The sequence below is a fragment of the Pelophylax lessonae genome, assembly GCF_965119305.1.
Source record: "Pelophylax lessonae genome assembly, chromosome: 3".
NCBI lineage: Eukaryota > Metazoa > Chordata > Amphibia > Anura > Ranidae > Pelophylax > Pelophylax lessonae.
This window is the reverse complement of record NC_138770.1, coordinates 431,346,766-431,374,691: the sequence shown is the minus strand read 5'-3', so window position 1 is coordinate 431,374,691 and position 27,926 is coordinate 431,346,766. Positions and strand designations below refer to the sequence as shown.

Below are 27,926 nucleotides of genomic sequence, written 5' to 3'. Positions count from 1 at the left end.
TTATGTTCCTATTTGAAGGAGTTGTCTATCCACATCCCCCCCAAATAGAGACCCTGTATGTGTTCTAATGTAAAAAAAAGGCAAGATTTGCGTGTTGTATTTAGGATAGAGTCCCACTTGTCTGGATATTTGGGAGATGGTCTTTTATTGTTGATTGAATATTGGTGGTCATAAATTTACCTCCAAAAAGGCCTTTTAATTTTTCCAACATAAAAGGGCTTACAACTTCATGTTATAATGTAAACAACGCCAACCATCTGGCAATCAGTATAGTGGCGTGGAGCCCATTTCTGGCCCTTAGGGAGGACAATTGATCGACCTTCCTGAACCCATGGGCAGGACCTACAGGAACCCCATGGGTAAGTACCTTTATCTTGGATATCGTGGGATTTTTTTACTTCATATCTCCTATAATGACTTTGTGTAAGTTGATCTTGAAGAGATTTCACTCTCTTAAAAGAAATCTCAGGTTTTATCCCAACAAACCTGGCTACATGAGGGTCCTTGAGAAACAGATGCCAATACCTCTGAAGGACCCTTCTCATCTGGACGTGTTGTTTCCAGTATGGCAAAATCACTCTCAAAGTCAAATATGGTGGACGTTTAGTTTTATTATAAATCCAAAGCCTCCCGGTTGAGAACTAGCTATCTGAGAAGCCCTCTTTAAAATCTTCTTGCTATAACCTCTCTTGAGGAGTCTGTCCAGCAGCAGATCTGCCTGAAATACAAATTGCAAAAAGGATGGTATTTGCTGCCATACAAATATTTACTAACCAGTACTAGATCTTCTAACCAGTAAAGAGGACCTGTCTAATCAGCTTCTGATTTAAAATAAAGACAGAGGTCACACCTGTATATAAAAAAGAATGTAATTAAGAAACATGGGGCCCCAGAGCAAAATTTGGATATGGTCCACATGTAGGCAGGTGAAATCTACTTTATTCACTGCAGGTGGTGCTCAACAGCAGTGGCATTGTAGGGGGAGAGGAACTCAAGAGGAACATGGTTCCTCTATGGTTTCCAGGGTCACTGGTGAAGATTTCCAATTGGATATTGCCGTCCCATATGACTCTGGTAGCCATTTTGGGTCACACAGAGCCTATTTAGGGCTCTGGCTTCCAGGCTTGGCATGCATTTTCCCATGAAGGTAATATAGGGACAAGTCACTCATCTGACAGAGACAGTGATTAGTGGCAGGAAGAGGTTCCAGACCAGTAGGGAAAGGATAGACATGCCATCCTTCAGGAGACCTTATCATTTGGGTTCGGACTGGCCAGGCCACATTATGCTCCCCGAGAAAGACACTATTGCCGCACCTGAGACCTACCCTACTACACATTGCCATGAGTGTTCCTGGCTGGGTGCCATCCGGTCAGTTCTGTTGTAAATTAATGGATTCTACAATAATACAAGTCCTATTCTCGGCAACTGTGTGTTTGTGTGTTCTCTTCAACTGTCTCTGTGTGTTTACTGCCACCGCACCACGCTGAACCTCCCCATACACAGCCTAAATCTCTCTGTAGCAGCTGGTGGTTTCAACTGTAACAATATGTGTCAATGATCTTAATATAAATTGTGCCTAAATCATCAATGTAAGGTAGCAGGAGAGCTGTCAGTATAGTCAGACTACTAGGGACCAGTGCATTCAAGTTATAGCTGCAGTGGTAGTGATAAAATAATACCATAACAATATTTTATATTAAGTCAAATTATTAATGCTCTTAGAACCACAAACCTTAGCTGTCTTTTAAAAATTTTGAAAATGAGAAGCTCTGCAGTGTTTGTCTGCATTAGGCATGCAGAGTTATTTCCGTCTGTAGCAGACCTTCAGAGGGCAATACACTGCTGCAACAGATCAGCAAAAGCATTTTTCTGCACATAGGAGAGTCTGTAACTATCTACTATCCTGATGTCTGACTTCAGCTCTTATGTACTGGAAACTTCCCAGTGTAGCTTTCCTGAACTTCTTTCCTAAGGGAGCTCCTTTCCTATCCTAGTCTTATAGCAACTGAGAGGGCTGCTATTGGTATGATTACACTGCATAGTCTAGATTAAGAACCACTTTTTGCAACATAAAATATTTGCTATTATAGGAAATGTATCCTCTAGGGATGGGCCTGAATGACCTTCTGTTCGGTTCGCACCAGAACTTTTGAACATCGCAAAAGTTTGGATCCAAAATACAAACCCCATATATGCAAATAATTGGGCATACAATGGTCTTGGGGGTCTGGTTACTGCCCTAGGGACATGTATCAATATATAAAAAGTTTGTAGAAAAAACGTAATTTTCAAAAGAGGAGTGATTTACTGATGCTTAAAGTGCAAGCATAAAAATTAGAAATAACTACAAAAATGAAAAAATCCTTCCAAAATAGTGCCTGGGTGGGGGGGGGGGGGGGGTCCCCTTAGTCTACCTGTAAAGTGGCACATCTGTACCATGTGTAAAAGCTTCTGCAGCAATAATGACATTTATAATGCCAAAAAAAATTACATTCTCCCAGCAAGCTTTCTTTTCTCTGGAAATAACAGTTTGGGGAGCCAGTCTGTATGACGAGTCCACAATATAGTGTACTAGGAACAAGATTAGAGATTTTTGGATAAATTCTGGTGTTTCTTTCGCAATCTTTGGATAGAAGTAACAGGTGTGGAAAAATTGGTCTTTTGGTGTTGATGGTGCCTTCACACCGTAACCCTATAGAGGTATATTGATGAATCAAGTACTGGCTGTGCATTGTCAAGAAGCAAGTGTTTTATGCTGTGTTCAAATAACACATCTGTCTCCTCCATGCCTGATGCTGGGGCTATGACCGGAATAGCTGTGGACAAGGAGGGAGAATAGGCCACTCTGGCAGCTGCAGTGGACTGCGCACTAGTCTCTGCTTGGGTGATGGAGGATGAGGATGGTTTAGTAAGCCAATCCACCACCTCCTCTGCATGCTGTAGCTTGATAGAACAGGCAACATCACTAAACAGAGTAAATAAAGCCATGCCTGAGGACTGACCACGTCCACCTTTGTCTGTGGACACATACGCTGCTGGCTCCCTCACAGTGCCAAATGTAATAAAGACATGGAAATGTGTACATGGATGAACTTTAATCAACGGAAAGTGGTTTTTGGTGCACTTTAACCTGAGTACTCACTGCAAAGACGTATTCCACTGACACACTACAGTATACTGCAGTAAAACTCCACTGGCATTAAAGTACAGTAATGCACAGAAATATACTGCGTTAAAGGTGCGCTAACGCAATGAAATATACTGGGTTAAAAGTACGCTAACACATTAAAATATACTGCATTAAACGGCACATAACGCACTGAAATATACTGCGTTCAACGGCACATAACACACTGAAATATACTGTGTTAAATGGCATCTAACACACAGAAATATACTGCGATAAACATTCAGTAACACACACAAATATATTTTGTTAAAATGTGCACTAATGCACTGAACTATAATGCAGTAAACATGCCCTAACAAAATAAACAGACACTAAAGTAAAAATGAATGGTCAGGTCACTACACTCACACTGACTGAACTATCACTAGATTCACACTGAAGTAAAAATGAATGTTTACTACACTCACTGACTGAACTATCACTAGATTCACACTAAACTGATATTCTACACTGACAATAGAATCAGAATAGCACACTATAGCACACTAACTCTCTAGTAGCACTGAACAAAGCCCTGTTCTATTTCTCTCCACACCGATATCACACTACAAATGGCTGCTATTAAAATAATCCTTTACAGTGCGGGGTGGGACCAAGAGCAATGAGCCATGATTGGATAGAGTTGTCACTACTTTCTCCAATCATGACTCTGACAGTGCTCTGTGCCCTGATTGGGCAAAGCTTTCATTGCTTCAGCCAATCAGGGCTTCCAATGTACTGTGCGGCAGCGCAGTGCATTTTGGTCATTCAGCGGGCCAAACAAACTGTTGAATGCCACAAAAATGTGGGTGTTCGTCGAACGGGCTCATCCCTAGTATCCTTTCTGTTATCAAAGAGTATTTGAGCAATGCATACTAGTGATCTAGATTGCATCTCATTTAGTTGGTGTTTAAATCCCAAAAGGTGTACAAAAATCAATTTTAATGGTAAACTAAAGCATATGGATCTCTTGTCTTAACACTTTAGGCCCTTACGTGTTAAATTCCCTCCTAGATTGTAAGCTCTAAGGAGCAGGGCCCTCTGATTCCTCCTGTATTGAATTTGTTTTGAATTCAATACAATTCCTGTATTGAATTGTATTGTAACTGTACTGTCTGCCCTCATATTGTAAAGCACTGCACAAACTGTTGGCTCTATATAAATCCTGAATAATATTGATGTAGCACCCTCCTAGGGGGGTGCTAGGAAAACCATTTATTTGGCCTTGTCTGCTTATCAGATGGGCCTTGATTGTTCAGCAGGCTGTCATGTGTTCCCAGGTGTGCCTGTTGGGCTGAGGGGAGTCTCCCAGCTGTGTCCAATGGGGGTGCTCATTGGACAGTGGAGGAAACCTGACCAATAGCACACCAGGGCTTGTATCTATCCCAGAGGGCAGAATATGCCGCATAGCATCCTGGGAGGGGATATAAGTCTGAGAGGAGCACATGACAGGGTGTCTTTGGCGGGAAGCAGAGTCCCAAGAGGGGAGTGACGGCTGTCTCTCCTCCTGTCAATGTGAGGAAAGGTGTCCTTGGTGGTCGGCCTAGAGGACAGAAGGTTGAGCTGAGCTGCAGGGAGGGATCCAGAGTGCTGAGGACCGAGTGGACAAGCTGGAGCAGGAGTTTCCAGGAGAGCAGTGTCATGAGTACTGTAAACTGCCCAGGGGTCTGCCTAGGATAGGGGACCACTCCGGAACCGAAGGTCAGAGGGATCCAGGAGCCTGTCAACCGGGAGAGAGGGCTTAGAGATAGGGGTGCCAGAGTCTAAGCCCTGAAGAGAAGTCTGTGAGAGAGGGTGCAAGTGTGGGCCCTGAAGTGTTAAGAGTTGCAGCAGTGCTTACAAGTAGCTACCTCAGCTATAAGTGCTAAAGGCAGCAGTACAAAGGACTTTGTGCCAATAGGGATTGACAAAGTCAGTTTGGAGTTAATGGACCGCAAGTCAGCGTTAACCAGTGCCAACCGGCATTGACCGGCATTCAGCCAGCGTCAAGTCAGCGTCCATAGGCATTTTTCTCAGTTGTCCCATTACCTTGTGAATAGTCGATCCAGAGGAGTATCCCACTCATTCCCTTCTCCCATCCAAGTTCCAAATTAAATACAAGACCCAAAGATGCTGGACTGTTACCAACAGAACATGCTTAAATGTACTGTTGTTGCTAGCGGTAACCCTGGCAGACCCACATTCAGCACAATGGCTGGGAATCTTGCTACATTAATAATAAATTTATAAAATTAAATAAATGTTATGAGTATGCAACTGTTTAAAGTAAATTCTAAATCCCAAAGCTGGGTATACATGTTCATGTTTTTATGCTTCAAGAAAAAAAACTGACAGATCCCGGCATCAACACAAATCATGTGTGATGCAGAGATCTCTTCTGCCATGCTATTGTATTCTGACAGCGGGGACTCCCTCCATCAATCGGATACACAGATTAGCGCTTGCAGCAATTGGCTAAAAAAGATGATTGAAGGCTGGTTTTCCAGCATGATGGTTTGACAGAAGCCAGTAGTTAGACCAGCTTCTGTTGAACAGACAGCAGTACACACGGACCAAAAGTCGACCGGTTCCTACTAGCCTGCTTAACATTTCCCTAAATAATTTGAACATTATCATCCATCACAAACATTTAATATCTTGCAGCTTTCCAGTCCTTAGACGAGGTAGCTGAATTATCACCAGATAATCCTGCAAACAACACACTCCCTGTCCAAGGGTGTCTACATTGACTCCTCCACTGCATCCATAAATGCAGTTATGGTTGTCACAAGGAATGAAGTATGCAGAAAAAGGAATGTGAGAGATAAATGGGAATGGTCTGGTAAATGTATAAGAGCTTAGGGAAAGTGTCTATTTTACATGTGGTAGTTCTACTAATCAAGGTAGTCAAGATGAGGTCCATCCATCGCTTCCAGTACCTTCCGAATTTTAACTGCTTCCATACAGAGCAGTTAGACACCCTTCCTGCCCAGACCAATTTTCAGCTTTCAGCACTCTCTCACTTTGAATGACAATTGCTCAGTCATGCTACACTATAACCAAACAAAATTTTTATCATTTTTTTCACACAAATAGAGCTTTCTTTTGGTGGTATTTGATCACAACTGGGTTTTTTTTTTTTTCGTGATATATGCAAAAAAAGAGCAAAAATTTTGAAAAAAAAACACTTTTTTTTAGTTTCAATTATGAAATTTTGCAAAAAATAAATTTTTCTTCATACATTTGGGCCAAAATGTATACTGCTACATGTCTCTGGTAAAATTAACCCAAATTAGTGTATATTATTTAGTCTGTGTGAAAGTTATTGAGTCTAGAAGCTATGGTACCAATTACTGAAAATTGATCACACCAGATGTACTGACTGCCTATCTCCTTTCTTGAGGCCCTGAAATGTCAGGACAGTACAAATACCGACCAAATGACCCCTTTTTGTAAAGTAGACAGTCCAAGGTATTTAGTAAGAGGCATGGTGAGTTTTTTGAAGTTGTAATTTCTTCCCACAATTCTTTGGAAAATGAAGAAAAAATTTTTTTTTTCTTTTTTTCCCACAAAGTTGTCAATTTATAAGCTATTTCTAACACATAGCATGTACACAGCAAAAATTACACCCAAAAATACATTCTGCTACTCCTTCCGAGTATGGCGATACCACATGTGTGAGACTTTTACACAGCCTGGCCACAAAAAGAGACTCCACGTCCAAGAAGCACATTCAGGCGTTCTAGGAGCATAAATACACATAAACCTTTCTTACTACCTATCACACTTTTCAAGGCCCTAGAGCACCAATACAATGGAAAAGTCCACAAAATGACCCCATTTTGGAAAGCAAACACTCCAACGTATATTCTATGAGGCATTATGGGTCGTTTGAACATATCATTTTTTTCCACAGGTTTTTGGAAAATGTGGGAAAAAAAATGAAAACTTTTTTTTTTTACACAAAGTTGTCAATTTATAGGATATTCCTAACACATAGCATGTACACAGCAAAAATGACACCCCAAAATACATTCTGCCACTCCTCCTGAGTATGGCAATACCACATGTGTGAGACTTTTTCACAGCCTAGCCATATAGAGGGGCCGAACATCCAAGGAGCATCATCATGCATCCTAGCCACTTGCCTAGGCCTATTTTTGACATTTGGTGTTTACAAGCTAAAATCAGTTGTTTTGCTAGAAAACTGTTTAGAACCCCCAAACATTATATATTTTTTTTTAGCAGAGACCCTAGAGAATAAAATGGAGATTATTGCACTATTTTTTATCACACCGTATTTGTGTAGCGGTCTTCCAAACGCAGTTTTTTTGGAAAAAATTCACTTTTTTTAATTAAAAAATAAAAAACCAGTAAAGTTATCCCAATTTTTTTCCATAATGTGAAAGATAATGTTACGCCGAGTAAATAGATACCCAACATGTCATGTTTCAAAATTGCGCACGCTCACGGAATGGTGACAAACTTTGGTACTTAAAAATCCCCATAGGCGACAATTTAAAAATTTCTACAGGTTGCCATCTTTGAGTTACAGAGGAGGTCTAGGGCTCTAATTATTCCTCTTGCTCTAACGATCGCGGCGATACCTCAAATGTGTGGTTTGAACACCGTTTACATATGTGGGCGGGGTTTCTGTATGCATTCGCTTCTGCGCGCGAGCTAACGGGGACATGGCGCTTTAATTTTTTTTTTTTTTTTTTTTTACTATTTATTTTATTTATTATTTTTTATTTTTACACCGTTTAAAAAAAAAAAAAAAAATTGATCATTTTTATTTCTATTAAAAGAAATGTAAATATTCCTCGTAATAGAAATAGGCACGACAGGACCTCTTTTTTGTGAGATCTGGGGTCAAAAAGTCCTCAGATCTCACAAGTACACTAAAAGATAGAAAAAAAAAAAAAAATAATAATTATAATATAAAATGAAAAAAAAAAAAAAAGGACCTTTAAACCGGTTGCTAGGCAACAACATTTTCCGTAGCTCCGGTCCTCCAAGACCATAGAGTCAAGTGAGGGCAAGCTTGCCCTCACTCGACATCCTGTCTGTGAGGATTCGGGACCGGATCGTTTTCCCCGCTGCCGGCGGGTCCGGTAAGCGGGGAAAAGGACCGGAACGCGTCGGGAGGGGGGGGCGCCTCTTCCGCCATCCCGGAAGGGTGATCCCACGGCGAATCCGCCGCTGGGACCACCCTTATCGGAAAGCCAACCGTCCACCGTTTAAAAAAATACCAGGGTTATGGCAGCTATCTGCTACCATAACACCGGTATTTAGGTTTAAACGGACGACGTATATAAACCTTTTTGGACTTGGACATGGTGGCTGTATGAAGGGTGACAGGTACTCGGGTACTTTGTTGGGCAGGTGACAGGTACTCTGGTACTGATGAGCAGGTGGCAGGTACTCGGGTACTCCGATAGGCAGGTGACAGGTACTCGGATACTCTGATGGGCAGGTGACAGGCAGGTGATAGGTACTGATGAGTAGTACTCACTGACTGATAGGTGATAGGTGATACTGTACTGATGGGTACTGATGATCAGTACTGATACGTGATAGGTACTGATGAGTACTGATGAGTAGTGATGGGTACTGATGAGCAGGCGGCAAGTACTTGGGTACTTCAGGCGTCAGGTACTCTGATGAGCAGGTGGAAGGTACTCGGGTACTCTGATGGGTAGGTGACAGGTACTCAGGTACTCTGATGACGGGTACTCCGTTGACAGGTACTCAAAGTACCCGAGTACCTGTCATCAGAGTACCCGAGTACCTGTCATCAGAGTACCCGAGTACCCGTCATCAGAGTACCCGAGTACCTGTCAGAGTACCCGAGTACCCGTCATCAGAGTACCCGAGTACCTGTCATCAGAGTACCCGAGTACCCGTCATCAGAGTACCCGAGTACCTGTCAGAGTACCCGAGTACCCGTCATCAGAGTACCCGAGTACCCGTCATCAGAGTACCCGAGTACCCGTCATCAGAGTACTCGAGTACCTGTCATCAGAGTACCCGAGTACCTGTCATCAGAGTACCCGAGTACCCGTCATCAGAGTACCCGAGTACCTGTCATCAGAGTACCCGAGTACCCGTCATCAGAGTACCCGAGTACCCGTCAGAGTACCCGAGTACCTGTCATCAGAGTATCCGTCATCAGAGTACCCGAGTACCTGTCATCAGAGTACCCGAATACCTGTCACCAGCCCATCAGAGTACCCGAGTACCTGTCATCTGAGTACCTGATGACAGGTACTCGGGTACTTTGATGGGCTAGTGACAGGTGCTCTTTATTGGGGGGGGGGGGCAATCAGTGTGGTTGGGGTGCACTGTAGTTGGTAACTAGCTGTTACCACACTCTCCTCCTCACACAGGATCAGTGTGTGAGGAGGAGAACACGGTGACAGCTAGTTACCGTGTTCTCTGTTGACATTTGTGACCGGCTGTGATTGGACACAGCCGGTCACGTGGTAAAGAGCCAATTTCATTGGCTCTTTACCTAGATCGGGGATCGACTCTGTCCGAGGGACGAGCCTCGTCCCCGATCGCTGCTCTGCGCGCCCCCGGGGGCGCGCATTGCAGAGAGAACGAGCGGCTCGTGCTGGAGCCGCTCATGTGATCGGCTGTGATTGACACAGCCGATCACGTGGTAAACAGCCAATTTCTATTGGCTGTTTACCTTGATCAGTGATGGGCTATGTCCGAGGGACGAGCCTCATCCCTGATCGCGCCGCTGCGCGCCGCCGGGGGCGCGCAGTAGCAGCTAGAACGGGCCGACGTCATATGACGGCGGCCCGGATCTAGACAACCACTTTGCCGACGTCATTTTACATGACTCGGTAAGGAAGTGGTTAAACAATAAGAGGCTATAATTAAGAGAGAAGAGGCCACTTAGGTTCTAAGAGATAATAGTTCCTAGGTATGAAAACCCCCAGGATTGCGATTGAAAAATTAGCTACAAAAGGGAAAAAGAGGTCTGAGGAAGTGAAATGTTTAAGGCCTCAGTATTAGAGATGTTTAGCTTAAAGTTACTCCGAATCCTTGGAACTCCTGCAGGATTGAGGGAATAGAAATACGGGGTTGCTGCACATCCAAAATTAAAACATCGGCGTACAGGGAGAGTTTATGATGAGCGGAAGGGGTTTGTATACCCAAGAGGGAGTTTATAAGAGCTTAGAAAAAGTGCTGTATGACAATGACAAAAAGAAGGGGAGATAATAGGCACCCCTTTCTCATCTATTTAGGATCATAAAAGGGTCAGAGATCCTCCTGTTTACCAACACCAAGACCGAGGGAGTGGAGTAATGTCAAATGATTTTAGAGATACTGTAAAGGGTTGCCCAAGATCTATTTGTTCTAGGGACAAGCAGAGAAATCTCCAGTCAACTCTATGAAAGGCCCTTTTGGTAACAAATGAAAGAAGACAAGCTTTTAACTTGTGTCATTGTATATAAGAGATGAGATGGAGCATCTTCATTGTGTTGTCCCAAGCTTCACGACTGGGAACAAAAGACACCTGGTCTTGATGTATGATGTCAGGAAGGAGAGCTTTGAGGAGTTGAGTTGAAGGGGTAGATTGGTTAAACCTATATTTATTATATTTATTATATTAATTTTAAAGCATATTGGATAGATTGTCATGTTTACTGACAAGTATGGTTGAAGAATTGTGTGTTGTTCAATGCACTTGAATTACCCCTCCCATTGTTCACCACAAGCACTAAAATTAAAGCAGAACTTCAGTTTTGTTGAGGAAAAAACATTCCCCTCTGGGTGATCTATGTACATTACAAGGATTTTAACAATAGTTGTTGCAGGTTCCTACCTTTTGTTATTTTGAAGAAATCCATGTTTGTTTCTCTGTTCTCCTGTGCTGATTGGGTCTAATGGGAGTAGTTCCATAATGATCTATCACCTGTGGCAGTTGCAGAGCACTAATGAGCAAAGCTGCTGGGCCTGCATCCCTTTAGTCGTGTTCCTATTGGGAGTATCTCACCAAAAATTACATTTTTGTTGCATGGAATGCCAGAAATCTGACTTGTATCTCAGGCGGACTTCTGGGAAAATTGGTGAGCCAATCACACAAGCAGGAAATGATGTTTCTGTGGTGTGGTCAGTATACATTCTGTGTACAAAACACCTCCAGGCAGCCATTTGCATTGCATTTTCAGAAAATTACAGCAGCTGCAGACTGAAAAGGAAAGGTGATTTTTAATAACATTCAATTACAATATGATTTGTTTTGCAATTATACACGCTATATTGTTTTTTCTTTATTTGCTGATTTTTTCCCCACGAAAGTGGAGTTACCCTTTAAATTAAGCATCTGACATTTATTCTTTTTTTACAGCTATTAATTGTTTTTATTGCTAAGGTTGCAGCAGCATTTACTGAGCTTTTGCAACAGGAAAATAAATGATACAAAAAGGTATGTTTCCGTACATCTTGAGGAAGCAATATTTTTATAGAACATATTTAAACAGAGCTCTGCATAAAAGAAAATTGCATAGATTTACACAGGTGTTTTTCTTTACTTAACAGATCAGTGTTTTGAGCAGACGGACACGTTCTCATATTGGTTACAAGCCAATCTTTATATGTTTGCTTTTACATTTATCTACAATAACAGGTAACTGAGTTCGAATCATATCTCATAATCATACTATAAGCAGTTTGCTGTGTTTTCTTGCCAGCCTTTACGATAAATTCAGTAGCAGTAGCTGAAGCTTAAAGTAGTAGTAGTACTTTTGCAGGTAAATTGGAATAACACCTATTTTATATTTGTTGCATGTTCCCATTTACATAGCATAAAGCCAGCCATACCACTGGTTGCAGGAAAGACATTTGCTTGATTCCCCCATTAACACAACAGTATTGATAGGGGGAATCCCTCCTGCTGAGCAATTGTATTCTTCCGGCTGGGGTGGTTGTGCTGTCTCCCAACTGCAAATGTAATGGACCCAGAGATGTATAGTAACTAAGTAGAACTACTTCACTACTGTACTTAAGTACCGAAAGGCAGTATCTGTACTTTCCTAGAGTAGAATTTTTTTCTCCTACTTCCACTTTTACTTCACTACATTTTTCAATGATTTCAATACCTCTACTCCGATAATTTTTTTTTTTGTGCTGCATAGTTACTCGTTACTATTATAAAAATTACCACTGCCAGAACAGTAGATGACAGGTTTCATGAAGCTCAAAACATGTGTATTATCAGCGCATACGAAAATAAATGCTACTGTATGCATAAATAAAAGCTGCATTTGAAATAATAAAAAACAATATGATGTTAAAACTTTTGACTTCTTTCTTTAATAACTACATAACACAGTACTTGTACTTTTACTTTCAGTACTTGAGTAGCAATTGTTTTTTCAAAACTACTGGTACTCTTACTTTCAGTACTTGAGTAGCAACATTTTTAAAAAAACTACTTGCAATACTTAAGTACAAAAAATGTTGAATTCTTTAGTACTTCTACTCAAGTCACTTTTTGATTGAGCACTTCCACTTCTACTCAAGTCACTTTTTGATCGAGCACTTCCACTTCTACTCAAGTCACTTTTTGATCGAGCACTTGTACTTTTACTCAAGTATGGGTTACGAGTACTTTATACAACTCTGAATGGGCCATACACACTATAAGATTTTCTGAAGACTTTTTCCTTTAGACTTACCAAAACCATATAATATGAGGTCAAACCTAAACACTTTCAATTTGTATGCAATCTGGCAGGCCCTTGCACTACATAGAAAAGGTAAATCTGAAGGAAATCTGACAACAAAAGTTGGATAGTGTGTATCCAGCTTAAATAGGCCCATAGTGAGGTTCACCTAGATTTGGCTTCAAAAGTAGAAATACACTTTCTTGAAGTTTGAAGTTAAGTTTTGTTAAGAAAAGAAACAAACCCTCAATGTGAGCTATATAAAGTGCATTGCAAAGACTTTAGAAAAAAAATGTGCAAACCTACCTTTGTCTATCCAGTATAAATTAAAGTAGTTAATAAACCCAAAACCAAAAAATGTAATATATTGCAGCTTAACAATCATTAAATGTGGTAACTGCTTCAGTTTTAATTTTTAGGCTTTTTTCCCCTCTGTTTTCACCTGGTGATCTGGCCAGTAACACACCTCCTGTGTTAGAGGGGCTCCACTCTAGATGAAGGAGCACAGGGGTACAGCAGACAGCAGCATTGTCAGTCTGGGGGGGGGGGGAGTGTTAGATGCACTAACAGATTTAAATACACTAACGTGAAGACAAACTCCAGCTCACACTTTACAAACAGTTACAGCAAGCAGTTTTTTTTTTTTTTTTTTGGGATAAAGGTTTCACATAAATAAATAAAAGCTGACCATTGCTAGCACCCCTGCCAGTGTTCAATGATTTGTCTCATCTCTGTAACTGATACATTCTGCTGGAGAGCTTGTTACTTTCAAAAACAACAGACTTACTGGCTGGATCATCAGTTAAAAATAGAAGAAAGAAAGCCTAAAAAAAGAAAATGAATGCAGCAATGATATCTAAGAAGTTGTTAGCTGCAATATAATAAAACTTTGCTTTTAGGTTTTTTACCACTTTAAAGTTTTCACACCACATCCTTTCAGAAGTAATTCAAGTTTTCCTGGCCATATCCATTTATGAAACTGAGTGGTAATGGGAGTGCCTGCCTTCATCATAATCGACTGAGCCTGAGATATTCCAGTGTTGTATTAAAAATGGAGCATCATCTGCTTTACTTTAGCCATGAAGAATCTTATAAAGGATTTCAGCAAAAATTAAACACTTGTTGCAGGGGTTTCCTCTAATTTTATTTCTGGAAAATGACGTGAGCCTATCACACTAGCTAAAAATTAAATTTCTGGGAGTCCTGTTTATGCATACAATGTATAGAACACCTTCCAACTGCAAAAAGAAACACCTAAACTTGAGTTTGTTTTTTTTTTTTAAATGCTGACAAGTAGCCTTTTTTGACAGAAGAGACTTTGTAGGTCTCTCTTTCAAAAATGCTACTCCCTGCTTGTCAGCATTTTTTTTAAGGCTCCATTCACACCTGGAGAAAGAGATTCCAAACTCAGGCAGTTTGGAACTTCACAGCCAGCCATGGGTGCAGGACCTCGGATCGCCACCGCAGACAGGATACAAGAGAAATGGCCGCACAGCAGGCAATAGCTCACGATGAAAGGCTTTATTGAACAAGGAAACAAGGTACAGCAAAATGGATGGTAGACATGTTTCACACGACTCACAGGGTGCTTGTTCACTACCTATTCCATTCATACCTGAGCATAACGTTTTCAGGCGTTTCTTTGGGCTTTTTTCAGGCGTTTTTCAGGTATTTTTCAGACATTTTTTTCCAGGCGTTTTTTTCAGGTACATAAAAGAAAAAGGAGGCGCAAACACCTAGTGCATTACCCGTGGTCACTGTTTATAATTTTTTTTTAATAAAATGCCAAATGCATACTCACAGACATGAAGATATTTAAAATTGTGTTACAAAAATCCATCACACATGAACTGGAACGTGTCCTTGAAGATAGGACCGCTAATGCGTTTCGGGAGTCAAGCTCCCTTCCTCAGAGCACTTCTTTAACCAGTGATGGGAATAACGCTGTTATAAGTAAACGGCATTACTAACGGCGTTTCTTTTGTAAGTAACGAGTAATCAAATTAATTACTGTTTGCCCCTTAGTAATGCCGTTACCGTTACTGACAATAAAATGCGGCGTTACTATAATTGTTGGTGGGCAAGCAGGGGGCGGCCGCAATGAGAGGGAGTGTGGAGTGTGTGGAGCTGTGAGCTGTCAAACCGACAAACTCCCCCCCCCCCTCTGACACACTGCTCCCCCCTCTGACAAAATTCCCCCAGACACACTGCTTCTTCCTCTGACAAACCCCCCCCCTCTGACACACTGCTCCCCCCCTCTGACACACTGCTCCCCCCGGCACACTGCTCCCCCCCCTCTGACACACTGCTCCCCCCTCTGACACACTGCTCCCCCCTCTGACACACTGCTCCCCCACCTGACACACTGCTCCCCCCTCTGACACACTGCTCCCCCCCTCTGACACACTCCCCCCGACACAATGACCCCCCTCTCACACACTGCCCCCCCCCCCTCTGATACACTGCTCCCCCCAACACACTGCTCCCCCCTCTGACACACTGCTCCCTTTGATACACTGCTCCCCCCTCTGACACACTGCTCCCTCCCTCTGACACACTGCTCCCCCCTAACACACTGCTCCCCCCCTCTGACACACTGTCCCCCCCTCTGACACACTGCTCCCCCCTCTGACACACTGCTCCTCTCATGTAACCAAGCCATTACCGGCTTGAACAAGCATCTGATCAAACCAATCCTGGTTTGATTGGATGCTTTGGAGGACAAAGGACAGACATGGGGTCTAATAGTGCCCAGATCTCTCCATAAAGAGGACCTGTTAATGCCAATGCTATCACAAGGGATGTTGTTCATCCCTTCTGATAGCAATAAAATAGAAAAAAAATAAATGTAAAGATACAGTATAAAAAAAAATTAAATAAAATAAAATGTAAAACTTTTTTTAAAGCTCCCATTCCCCCATGCTCATGCGCAATTGCCAGAGGCAGAGTAGTGCAACATTAAAATAGTGTAGATTTGTGCACAATGTTTTAAAATATATATATATTTTTAAAGTAACGCAATAGTTGCTTTCCCTGGTAATTAGTTACTTTTTTACTGATGTAACTCAGTTACTTTTTGTGAGAAGTAACTAGTAACTATAACTAATTACTTTTTTTAAGTAACATGCCCAACACTGGCCTTAACCCTCTTGGGCATGGAGTTCACCAGAGTGTCACAGGTTGCCACTGGAGTCCTCTTCCACTCCTTCATGATGACATCACAGAGCTGGTGGATGTTAGAAACCTTTGGCTCCTCCACCTTCCGTTTGAGGATGCTCCACAGATTTTCAATAGGGCTTAGGTCTGGAGACATGCTTGGCTAGTCCATCACCATTAACTTCAGCTTCTTTAGCAAGGCAGTGGTCATCTTGGAGGTGTGTTTGGGGTCGTTATCATGTTGGAATACTGCCCTGCAGCCCAGACTCCGAAGGAAGGGGATCATGCTCTGCTTCAGTATGTCACAGTACATGTTGGCATTCATGGTTCTCTCAATGAACTGTAGCTCCCCAGTCCCGGAAGCACTCATGCAGCTGCAGACCACGACACTCCCACTACCATGCTTGACTGTAGGCAAGACTCACTTGCCTTTGTACTCCTCACCTGGCTGCCACCACACACGCTTGACACCATCTGAACCAAATACGTTTATCTTGGTCTTATCAGACAACAGGACATGATTCCAGTAATTCATGTCCTTAGTCTGCTTGTCGTCCGCAAATTGTTAGTGAGCTTTCTTGTGCATCATCTTTAAAAGAGGTTTCTTTCTGGGACAACAGCCATGCAACAGCCATTTGATGCAGCATATGGTCTGAGCACTGACAGGCTGACCCCCCACCCCTTCAACCTCTGCATCTGAGACCTTGTAACACTAATAAGTCACATGACACTGGGGAGGGAAAAATATCTAAATGGGCCCAATTTGGACATTTTCACTTTGTGTTGAGTTATTTTGAGGGGACAGCCAATTTAAACTGTTATACAAGCTGTACACTCACTACTTTACATTGTAGCAAAGTGTCATTTCTTCAGTGTTGTCACATGAAGATATAATAAAATATTTGCAAAAATGTGAGGGTTGTATCACTTTTGTGAGATACTGTACCTTTCAGCTCTCGGAAAACTCTCTTCTTCATGGTCTATAGGAGACATCCACAACTTGCTTTTCCCATTCCTTGCACTTCTGATTTTCTGCCTTTGGCTGTTTTTTTTCAAAGGTCCTTTACTTTAATTTGATCTGAAGTTCAAAGCTAGGTACAAGCAACTGCCAACAAATTCAAAAACTTTGCAGGCAATAAAGACAACTGCTGCAGGCAGGGAAGAGAGCCTGGCTCCACCATCTTCCCCAAGCACATCAGATTCAAGATACCTTCACTAAAATGTGTTTCTCCTTAAACCAATAATTCTCAACAAATTCTGTCACCTATTCCCTACCACTGCTTCCGTCACCTGAAATACAAAGTGAATCAAATCTTCGACTTCGAGTCTAACAAAGGTGCACTCCAGTACCTCAGTGATTTAAAGGGATATGGTTTTGAGAAAAGTTCTTGGGTATCTAAATGACACCTCACCTAAAAGGAAAATCTCACTAGAAATAGCCATTTAAATTAACTTTTTACATTCCCAGATTTGTGGTGAAGCCTAGTAAGGGAAGCTATTTACCTCCTTGATCTAATGCGAAATCTTTTATCACACCTGCATCCTTGTCCTTTGAATCCTGTGTACCAACCTCTGGCTTCTCAGTTATTCTTCCCCACTGCTTGCCTGATCTCTGGCTTGTTCTTGATTATTTATGTCTGCTGCGTGCCCTGCCCTCAGGATTGTTCCTAACTATTCTTGTCAGCTTTTTTTTTATTTTTTATGATACCTTGTATTCAAAAAAATTCACTTACATTTAAGTCATTATTTATATTTGTGTATAATCAAATCCCTGTCCATTATGTTAATTATGACCCTTCATGACATGAACTGCAAACTGTGATTTTAAATGAGTGACCCTTCTCCCTAGACTCTCTCTAAATGAATATCATGAATTGCCTTTGCCAATTCCCTTTTTGAGTGTTAGACGCACTAACAGATTTAAATACACTAACGTGAAGACAAACTCCAGCTCACACTTTACAAACAGTTACAGCAAGCAGTTTTTTTTTTTTTTTTTGGGATAAAGGTTTCACATAAATAAATAAAAGCTGACCATTGCTAGCACCCCTGCCAGTGTTCAATGTTTTGTCTCATCTCTGTAACTGATACATTCTGCTGGAGAGCTTGTTCCTTTCAAAAAACAACAGACTTACAGGCTGGATCATCAGTTAAAAATAGAAGAAAGAAAGCCTAAAAAAAGAAAATGAATGCAGCAATGATATCTAAGAAGTTGTTAGCTGCAATATAATAAAACTTAGCTTTTAGGTTTATTACCACTTTAAAGTTTTCATACCACATCCTTGAAGAAATTCAAGTTTTCCTGGCCATATCCATTTATGAAACTGAGTGGTAATGGGAGTGCCTGCCTTCATCATAATCGACTGAGCCTGAGATATTCCAGTGTTGTATTAAACATGGAGCATCATCTGCTTTACTTTAGCCATGAAGAATCTTATAAAGGATTTCAGCAAAAAGTAAACACTTGCTGCAGGGGTTTCCTCTAATTTTATTTCTGGAAAATGACGTGAGCCTATCACACTAGCTAAAAATTTAATTTCTGGGAGTCCTGTTTATGCATACAATGTATAGAACACCTTCCAACTGCAAAAAGAAACACCTAAACTTGAGTTTGTTTTTTTTTTTTAAATGCTGACAAGTAGCCTTTTTTGACAGAAGAGACTTTGTAGGTCTCTCATTCAAAAATGCTACTCCCTGCTTGTCAGCATTTTTTTAAGGCTCCATTCACACCTGGAGAAAGAGATTCCAAACTCAGGCAGTTTGGAACTTCACAGCCAGCCATGGGTGCAGGACCTCGGATCGCCACCGCAGACAGGATACAAGAGAAATGGCCGCACAGCAGGCAATAGCTCACGATGAAAGGCTTTATTGAACAAGGAAGCAAGGTACAGCAAAATGGATGGTAGACATGTTTCACACGACTCACAGCGTGCTTGTTCACTACCTATTCCATTCAAACCTGAGCATAACGTTTTCAGGCGTTTCTTTGGGCTTTTTTCAGGCGTTTTTCAGGTATTTTTCAGACATTTTTTTCCAGGCGTTTTTTTCAGGTACATAAAAGAAAAAGGAGGCGCAAACACCTAGTGCATTACCCGTGGTCACTGTTTATAATTTTTTTTTAATAAAATGCCAAATGCATACTCACAGACATGAAGATATTTAAAATTGTGTTACAAAAATCCATCACACATGAACTGGAACGTGTCCTTAAAGATAGGACCGCTAATGCGTTTCGGGAGTCAAGCTCCCTTCCTCAGAGCACTGCTTTAATCAGTGATGGGAATAACGCTGTTATAAGTAAACGGCATTACTAACGGCGTTTCTTTTGTAAGTAACGAGTAATCAAATTAATTACTGTTTGCCCCTTAGTAATGCCGTTACCGTTACTGACAATAAAATGCGGCGTTACTATAATTGTTGGTGGGCAAGCAGGGGGCGGCCGCAATGAGAGGTAGTGTGGAGTGTGTGGAGCTGTGAGCTGTCAAACTGACAAACTCCCCCCCCCCCTGACACACTGCTCCCCCCTCTGACAAAATTCCCCCAGACATACTGCTTCTTCCTCTGACAAACCCCCCCCCCCCTCTGACACACTGCTCCCCCCGGCACACTGCTCCCCCCCCTCTGACACACTGCTCCCCCCTCTGACACACTGCTCCCCCCTCTGACACACTGCTCCCCCACCTGACACACTCCCCCCGACACAATGACCCCCCTCTCACACACTGCCCCCCCTCTGATACACTGCTCCCCCCAACACACTGCTCCCCCCTCTGACACACTGCTCCCTTTGATACACTGCTCCCCCCTCTGACACACTGCTCCCTCCCTCTGACACACTGCTCCCCCTAACACACTGCTCCCCCCCTCTGACACACTGTCCCCCCCTCTGACACACTGCTCTCCCCTCTGACACACTGCTCCCCCCTAACACACTGCTCCCCCCCTCTGACACACTGTCCCCCCCTCTGACACACTGCTCCCCCCTCTGACACACTGCTCCTCTCATGTAACCAAGCCATTACCGGCTTGAACAAGCATCTGATCAAACCAATCCTGGTTTGATTGGATGCTTTGGAGGACAGAGGACAGACATGGGGTCTAATAGTGCCCAGATCTCTCCATAAAGAGGACCTGTTAATGCCAATGCTATCACAAGGGATGTTGTTCATCCCTTCTGATAGCAATAAAAGAGAAAAAAAATAAATGTAAAGATACAGTGTAAAAAAAAATTAAATAAAATAAAATGTAAAACTTTTTTTAAAGCTCCCATTCCCCCATGCTCATGCTCAATTGCCAGAGGCAGAGTAGTGCAACATTAAAATAGTGTAGATTTGTGCACAATGTTTTAAAATATATATATATTTTTAAAGTAACGCAATAGTTGCTTTCCCTGGTAATTAGTTACTTTTTTACTGATGTAACTCAGTTACTTTTTGTGAGAAGTAACTAGTAACTATAACTAATTACCTTTTTTAAGTAACATGCCCAACACTGGCCTTAACCCTCTTGGGCATGGAGTTCACCAGAGTGTCACAGGTTGCCACTGGAGTCCTCTTCCACTCCTTCATGATGACATCACAGAGCTGGTGGATGTTAGAAACCTTTGGCTCCTCCACCTTCCGTTTGAGGATGCTCCACAGATTTTCAATAGGGCTTAGGTCTGGAGACATGCTTGGCTAGTCCATCACCATTAACTTCAGCTTCTTTAGCAAGGCAGTGGTCATCTTGGAGGTGTGTTTGGGGTCGTTATCATGTTGGAATACTGCCCTGCAGCCCAGACTCCGAAGGAAGGGGATCATGCTCTGCTTCAGTATGTCACAGTACATGTTGGCATTCATGGTTCTCTCAATGAACTGTAGCTCCCCAGTCCCGGAAGCACTCATGCAGCTGCAGACCACGACACTCCCACTACCATGCTTGACTGTAGGCAAGACTCACTTGTCTTTGTACTCCTCACCTGGCTGCCACCACACACGCTTGACACCATCTGAACCAAATACGTTTATCTTGGTCTTATCAGACAACAGGACATGATTCCAGTAATTCATGTCCTTAGTCTGCTTGTCGTCCGCAAATTGTTAGTGAGCTTTCTTGTGCATCATCTTTAAAAGAGGTTTCTTTCTGGGACAACAGCCATGCAACAGCCATTTGATGCAGCATATGGTCTGAGCACTGACAGGCTGACCCCCCACCCCTTCAACCTCTGCAGAAATGCTGGCAGCAATTGTACGTCTATTTCCCAAAGCCAACCTCTGGATACGATGCCAAGCACGTGCACTCAACTTCTTTGGTTGACCATGGCAAGGCCTGTTCTGAGTGGAACCTGTCCTGTTAAACTGCTGTATGGTTTTGGCCACCATGCTGCAGCTCAGGTTCAGGGTCTTGGCAATCTTCCTAAAGCCTAGGCCATCTTTATGTAGAGCATAATTTTTTTTTCAGATCCTCAGAGAGTTCTTTGCCATGAGGTGCCATGTTGAACTTTCAGTGACCAGTATGAGAGAGCGAGAGCGATAACACCAAATTTAATACACCTGCTTCCCATTCACATCTGAGACCTTGTAACACTAATAAGTCACATGACACTGGGGAGGGAAAAATATCTAAATGGGCCCAATTTGGACATTTTCACTTTGTGTTGAGTTATTTTGAGGGGACAGCCAATTTAAACTGTTATACAAGCTGTACACTCACTACTTTACATTGTAGCAAAGTGTCATTTCTTCAGTGTTGTCACATGAAGATATAATAAAATATTTGCAAAAATGTGAGGGTTGTATCACTTTTGTGAGATACTGTACCTTTCAGCTCTCGGAAAACTCTCTTCTTCATGGTCTATAGGAGACATCCACAACTTGCTTTTCCCATTCCTTGCACTTCTGATTTTCTGCCTTTGGCTGTTTTTTTTTCAAAGGTCCTTTACTTTAATTTGATCTGAAGTTCAAAGCTAGGTACAAGCAACTGCCAACAAATTCAAAAACTTTGAAGGCAAAAAAGACAACTGCTGCAGGCAGGGAAGAGAGCCTGGCTCCACCATCTTCCCCAAGCACATCAGATTCAAGATACCTTCACTAAAATGTGTTTCTCCTTAAACCAATAATTCTCAACAAATTCTGTCACCTATTCCCTACCACTGCTTCCGTCACCTGAAATACAAAGTGAATCAAATCTTCGACTTCGAGTCTAACAAAGGTGCACTCCAGTACCTCAGTGATTTAAAGGGATATGGTTTTGAGAAAAGTTCTTGGGTATCTAAATGACACCTCACCTAAAAGGAAAATCTCACTAGAAATAGCCATTTAAATTAACTTTTTACATTCCCAGATTTGTGGTGAAGCCTAGTAAGGGAAGCTATTTACCTCCTTGATCTAATGCGAAATCTTTTATCACACCTGCATCCTTGTCCTTTGAATCCTGTGTACCAACCTCTGGCTTCTCAGTTATTCTTCCCCACTGCTTGCCTGATCTCTGGCTTGTTCTTGATTATTTATGTCTGCTGCGTGCCCTGCCCTCAGGATTGTTCCTAACTATTCTTGTCAGCTTTTTTTTTATTTTTTATGATACCTTGTATTCAAAAAAATTCACTTACATTTAAGTCATTATTTATATTTGTGTATAATCAAATCCCTGTCCATTATGTTAATTATGACCCTTCATGACATGAACTGCAAACTGTGATTTTAAATGAGTGACCCTTCTCCCTAGACTCTCTCTAAATGAATATCATGAATTGCCTTTGCCAATTCCCTTTTTGAGTGTTAGACGCACTAACAGATTTAAATACACTAACGTGAAGACAAACTCCAGCTCACACTTTACAAACAGTTACAGCAAGCAGTTTTTTTTTTTTTTTTTTGGGATAAAGGTTTCACATAAATAAATAAAAGCTGACCATTGCTAGCACCCCTGCCAGTGTTCAATGTTTTGTCTCATCTCTGTAACTGATACATTCTGCTGGAGAGCTTGTTCCTTTCAAAAAACAACAGACTTACAGGCTGGATCATCAGTTAAAAATAGAAGAAAGAAAGCCTAAAAAAAGAAAATGAATGCAGCAATGATATCTAAGAAGTTGTTAGCTGCAATATAATAAAACTTAGCTTTTAGGTTTATTACCACTTTAAAGTTTTCATACCACATCCTTGAAGAAATTCAAGTTTTCCTGGCCATATCCATTTATGAAACTGAGTGGTAATGGGAGTGCCTGCCTTCATCATAATCGACTGAGCCTGAGATATTCCAGTGTTGTATTAAACATGGAGCATCATCTGCTTTACTTTAGCCATGAAGAATCTTATAAAGGATTTCAGCAAAAAGTAAACACTTGCTGCAGGGGTTTCCTCTAATTTTATTTCTGGAAAATGACGTGAGCCTATCACACTAGCTAAAAATTTAATTTCTGGGAGTCCTGTTTATGCATACAATGTATAGAACACCTTCCAACTGCAAAAAGAAACACCTAAACTTGAGTTTGTTTTTTTTTTTTAAATGCTGACAAGTAGCCTTTTTTGACAGAAGAGACTTTGTAGGTCTCTCATTCAAAAATGCTACTCCCTGCTTGTCAGCATTTTTTTAAGGCTCCATTCACACCTGGAGAAAGAGATTCCAAACTCAGGCAGTTTGGAACTTCACAGCCAGCCATGGGTGCAGGACCTCGGATCGCCACCGCAGACAGGATACAAGAGAAATGGCCGCACAGCAGGCAATAGCTCACGATGAAAGGCTTTATTGAACAAGGAAGCAAGGTACAGCAAAATGGATGGTAGACATGTTTCACACGACTCACAGCGTGCTTGTTCACTACCTATTCCATTCAAACCTGAGCATAACGTTTTCAGGCGTTTCTTTGGGCTTTTTTCAGGCGTTTTTCAGGTATTTTTCAGACATTTTTTTCCAGGCGTTTTTTTCAGGTACATAAAAGAAAAAGGAGGCGCAAACACCTAGTGCATTACCCGTGGTCACTGTTTATAATTTTTTTTTAATAAAATGCCAAATGCATACTCACAGACATGAAGATATTTAAAATTGTGTTACAAAAATCCATCACACATGAACTGGAACGTGTCCTTAAAGATAGGACCGCTAATGCGTTTCGGGAGTCAAGCTCCCTTCCTCAGAGCACTGCTTTAATCAGTGATGGGAATAACGCTGTTATAAGTAAACGGCATTACTAACGGCGTTTCTTTTGTAAGTAACGAGTAATCAAATTAATTACTGTTTGCCCCTTAGTAATGCCGTTACCGTTACTGACAATAAAATGCGGCGTTACTATAATTGTTGGTGGGCAAGCAGGGGGCGGCCGCAATGAGAGGTAGTGTGGAGTGTGTGGAGCTGTGAGCTGTCAAACTGACAAACTCCCCCCCCCCCCTGACACACTGCTCCCCCCTCTGACAAAATTCCCCCAGACATACTGCTTCTTCCTCTGACAAACCCCCCCCCCCTCTGACACACTGCTCCCCCCGGCACACTGCTCCCCCCCCTCTGACACACTGCTCCCCCCTCTGACACACTGCTCCCCCCTCTGACACACTGCTCCCCCACCTGACACACTCCCCCCGACACAATGACCCCCCTCTCACACACTGCCCCCCCTCTGATACACTGCTCCCCCCAACACACTGCTCCCCCCTCTGACACACTGCTCCCTTTGATACACTGCTCCCCCCTCTGACACACTGCTCCCTCCCTCTGACACACTGCTCCCCCTAACACACTGCTCCCCCCCTCTGACACACTGTCCCCCCCTCTGACACACTGCTCTCCCCTCTGACACACTGCTCCCCCCTAACACACTGCTCCCCCCCTCTGACACACTGTCCCCCCCTCTGACACACTGCTCCCCCCTCTGACACACTGCTCCTCTCATGTAACCAAGCCATTACCGGCTTGAACAAGCATCTGATCAAACCAATCCTGGTTTGATTGGATGCTTTGGAGGACAGAGGACAGACATGGGGTCTAATAGTGCCCAGATCTCTCCATAAAGAGGACCTGTTAATGCCAATGCTATCACAAAGGATGTTGTTCATCCCTTCTGATAGCAATAAAAGAGAAAAAAAATAAATGTAAAGATACAGTGTAAAAAAAAATTAAATAAAATAAAATGTAAAACTTTTTTTAAAGCTCCCATTCCCCCATGCTCATGCTCAATTGCCAGAGGCAGAGTAGTGCAACATTAAAATAGTGTAGATTTGTGCACAATGTTTTAAAATATATATATATTTTTAAAGTAACGCAATAGTTGCTTTCCCTGGTAATTAGTTACTTTTTTACTGATGTAACTCAGTTACTTTTTGTGAGAAGTAACTAGTAACTATAACTAATTACCTTTTTTAAGTAACATGCCCAACACTGGCCTTAACCCTCTTGGGCATGGAGTTCACCAGAGTGTCACAGGTTGCCACTGGAGTCCTCTTCCACTCCTTCATGATGACATCACAGAGCTGGTGGATGTTAGAAACCTTTGGCTCCTCCACCTTCCGTTTGAGGATGCTCCACAGATTTTCAATAGGGCTTAGGTCTGGAGACATGCTTGGCTAGTCCATCACCATTAACTTCAGCTTCTTTAGCAAGGCAGTGGTCATCTTGGAGGTGTGTTTGGGGTCGTTATCATGTTGGAATACTGCCCTGCAGCCCAGACTCCGAAGGAAGGGGATCATGCTCTGCTTCAGTATGTCACAGTACATGTTGGCATTCATGGTTCTCTCAATGAACTGTAGCTCCCCAGTCCCGGAAGCACTCATGCAGCTGCAGACCACGACACTCCCACTACCATGCTTGACTGTAGGCAAGACTCACTTGTCTTTGTACTCCTCACCTGGCTGCCACCACACACGCTTGACACCATCTGAACCAAATACGTTTATCTTGGTCTTATCAGACAACAGGACATGATTCCAGTAATTCATGTCCTTAGTCTGCTTGTCGTCCGCAAATTGTTAGTGAGCTTTCTTGTGCATCATCTTTAAAAGAGGTTTCTTTCTGGGACAACAGCCATGCAACAGCCATTTGATGCAGCATATGGTCTGAGCACTGACAGGCTGACCCCCCACCCCTTCAACCTCTGCAGAAATGCTGGCAGCAATTGTACGTCTATTTCCCAAAGCCAACCTCTGGATACGATGCCAAGCACGTGCACTCAACTTCTTTGGTTGACCATGGCAAGGCCTGTTCTGAGTGGAACCTGTCCTGTTAAACTGCTGTATGGTTTTGGCCACCATGCTGCAGCTCAGGTTCAGGGTCTTGGCAATCTTCCTAAAGCCTAGGCCATCTTTATGTAGAGCATAATTTTTTTTTCAGATCCTCAGAGAGTTCTTTGCCATGAGGTGCCATGTTGAACTTTCAGTGACCAGTATGAGAGAGCGAGAGCGATAACACCAAATTTAATACACCTGCTTCCCATTCACATCTGAGACCTTGTAACACTAATAAGTCACATGACACTGGGGAGGGAAAAATATCTAAATGGGCCCAATTTGGACATTTTCACTTTGTGTTGAGTTATTTTGAGGGGACAGCCAATTTAAACTGTTATACAAGCTGTACACTCACTACTTTACATTGTAGCAAAGTGTCATTTCTTCAGTGTTGTCACATGAAGATATAATAAAATATTTGCAAAAATGTGAGGGTTGTATCACTTTTGTGAGATACTGTACCTTTCAGCTCTCGGAAAACTCTCTTCTTCATGGTCTATAGGAGACATCCACAACTTGCTTTTCCCATTCCTTGCACTTCTGATTTTCTGCCTTTGGCTGTTTTTTTTTCAAAGGTCCTTTACTTTAATTTGATCTGAAGTTCAAAGCTAGGTACAAGCAACTGCCAACAAATTCAAAAACTTTGAAGGCAAAAAAGACAACTGCTGCAGGCAGGGAAGAGAGCCTGGCTCCACCATCTTCCCCAAGCACATCAGATTCAAGATACCTTCACTAAAATGTGTTTCTCCTTAAACCAATAATTCTCAACAAATTCTGTCACCTATTCCCTACCACTGCTTCCGTCACCTGAAATACAAAGTGAATCAAATCTTCGACTTTGAGTCTAACAAAGGTGCACTCCAGTACCTCAGTGATTTAAAGGGATATGGTTTTGAGAAAAGTTCTTGGGTATCTAAATGACACCTCACCTAAAAGGAAAATCTCACTAGAAATAGCCATTTAAATTAACTTTTTACATTCCCAGATTTGTGGTGAAGCCTAGTAAGGGAAGCTATTTACCTCCTTGATCTAATGCGAAATCTTTTATCACACCTGCATCCTTGTCCTTTGAATCCTGTGTACCAACCTCTGGCTTCTCAGTTATTCTTCCCCACTGCTTGCCTGATCTCTGGCTTGTTCTTGATTATTTATGTCTGCTGCGTGCCCTGCCCTCAGGATTGTTCCTAACTATTCTTGTCAGCTTTTTTTTTATTTTTTATGATACCTTGTATTCAAAAAAATTCACTTACATTTAAGTCATTATTTATATTTGTGTATAATCAAATCCCTGTCCATTATGTTAATTATGACCCTTCATGACATGAACTGCAAACTGTGATTTTAAATGAGTGACCCTTCTCCCTAGACTCTCTCTAAATGAATATCATGAATTGCCTTTGCCAATTCCCTTTTTGTTCAAATTGTACAAAGAAGAATGATTTGTATGAAGACTTTCCCCATGTTTTACAATGTTGTCTGATGTCTGATCAGCTGAAGAGCTAGATATAAAGGGGATCAGCTGTAAGACATCTAGCGTCCAGACGAAGCTACGCAATTCCATTGCGAAATGCTTTGACGTCACTAACAGGCGTGTCACTACACTCGGACTCCCACTGGATGGCGGACCGCGATTAGAGGTCTGATAACTTACTCGGAGCAATGGACAGCTAAAATGGCACAAAATTAATGGGCACACCGCTCAGGAATTTTGATACTAATCTCTGCATAAAGGAACTGGAACTGGAA

At 42.1% G+C, this 27,926-nt stretch overlaps 1 protein-coding gene across 2 annotated transcripts in view; it reads left to right on the top strand.

Annotated features, from left to right (window-relative positions):
• Window positions 1-11,524: 11,524 nt before the first annotated feature.
• The window catches only part of TAAR1 (trace amine associated receptor 1), a 98,014-nt gene continuing 81,612 nt past the window's right edge, over window positions 11,525-27,926 (top strand). The window contains exons 1-2 of one of the 2 annotated variants that reach the window (XM_082250120.1): window positions 11,534-11,594; window positions 11,708-11,795. The gene's annotated coding sequence lies outside the window, so the exon portion shown is untranslated. Of the gene's footprint in view, window positions 11,796-27,926 lie in introns of both variants that reach the window. The other variant, XM_082250119.1, reaches the window with a different exon arrangement.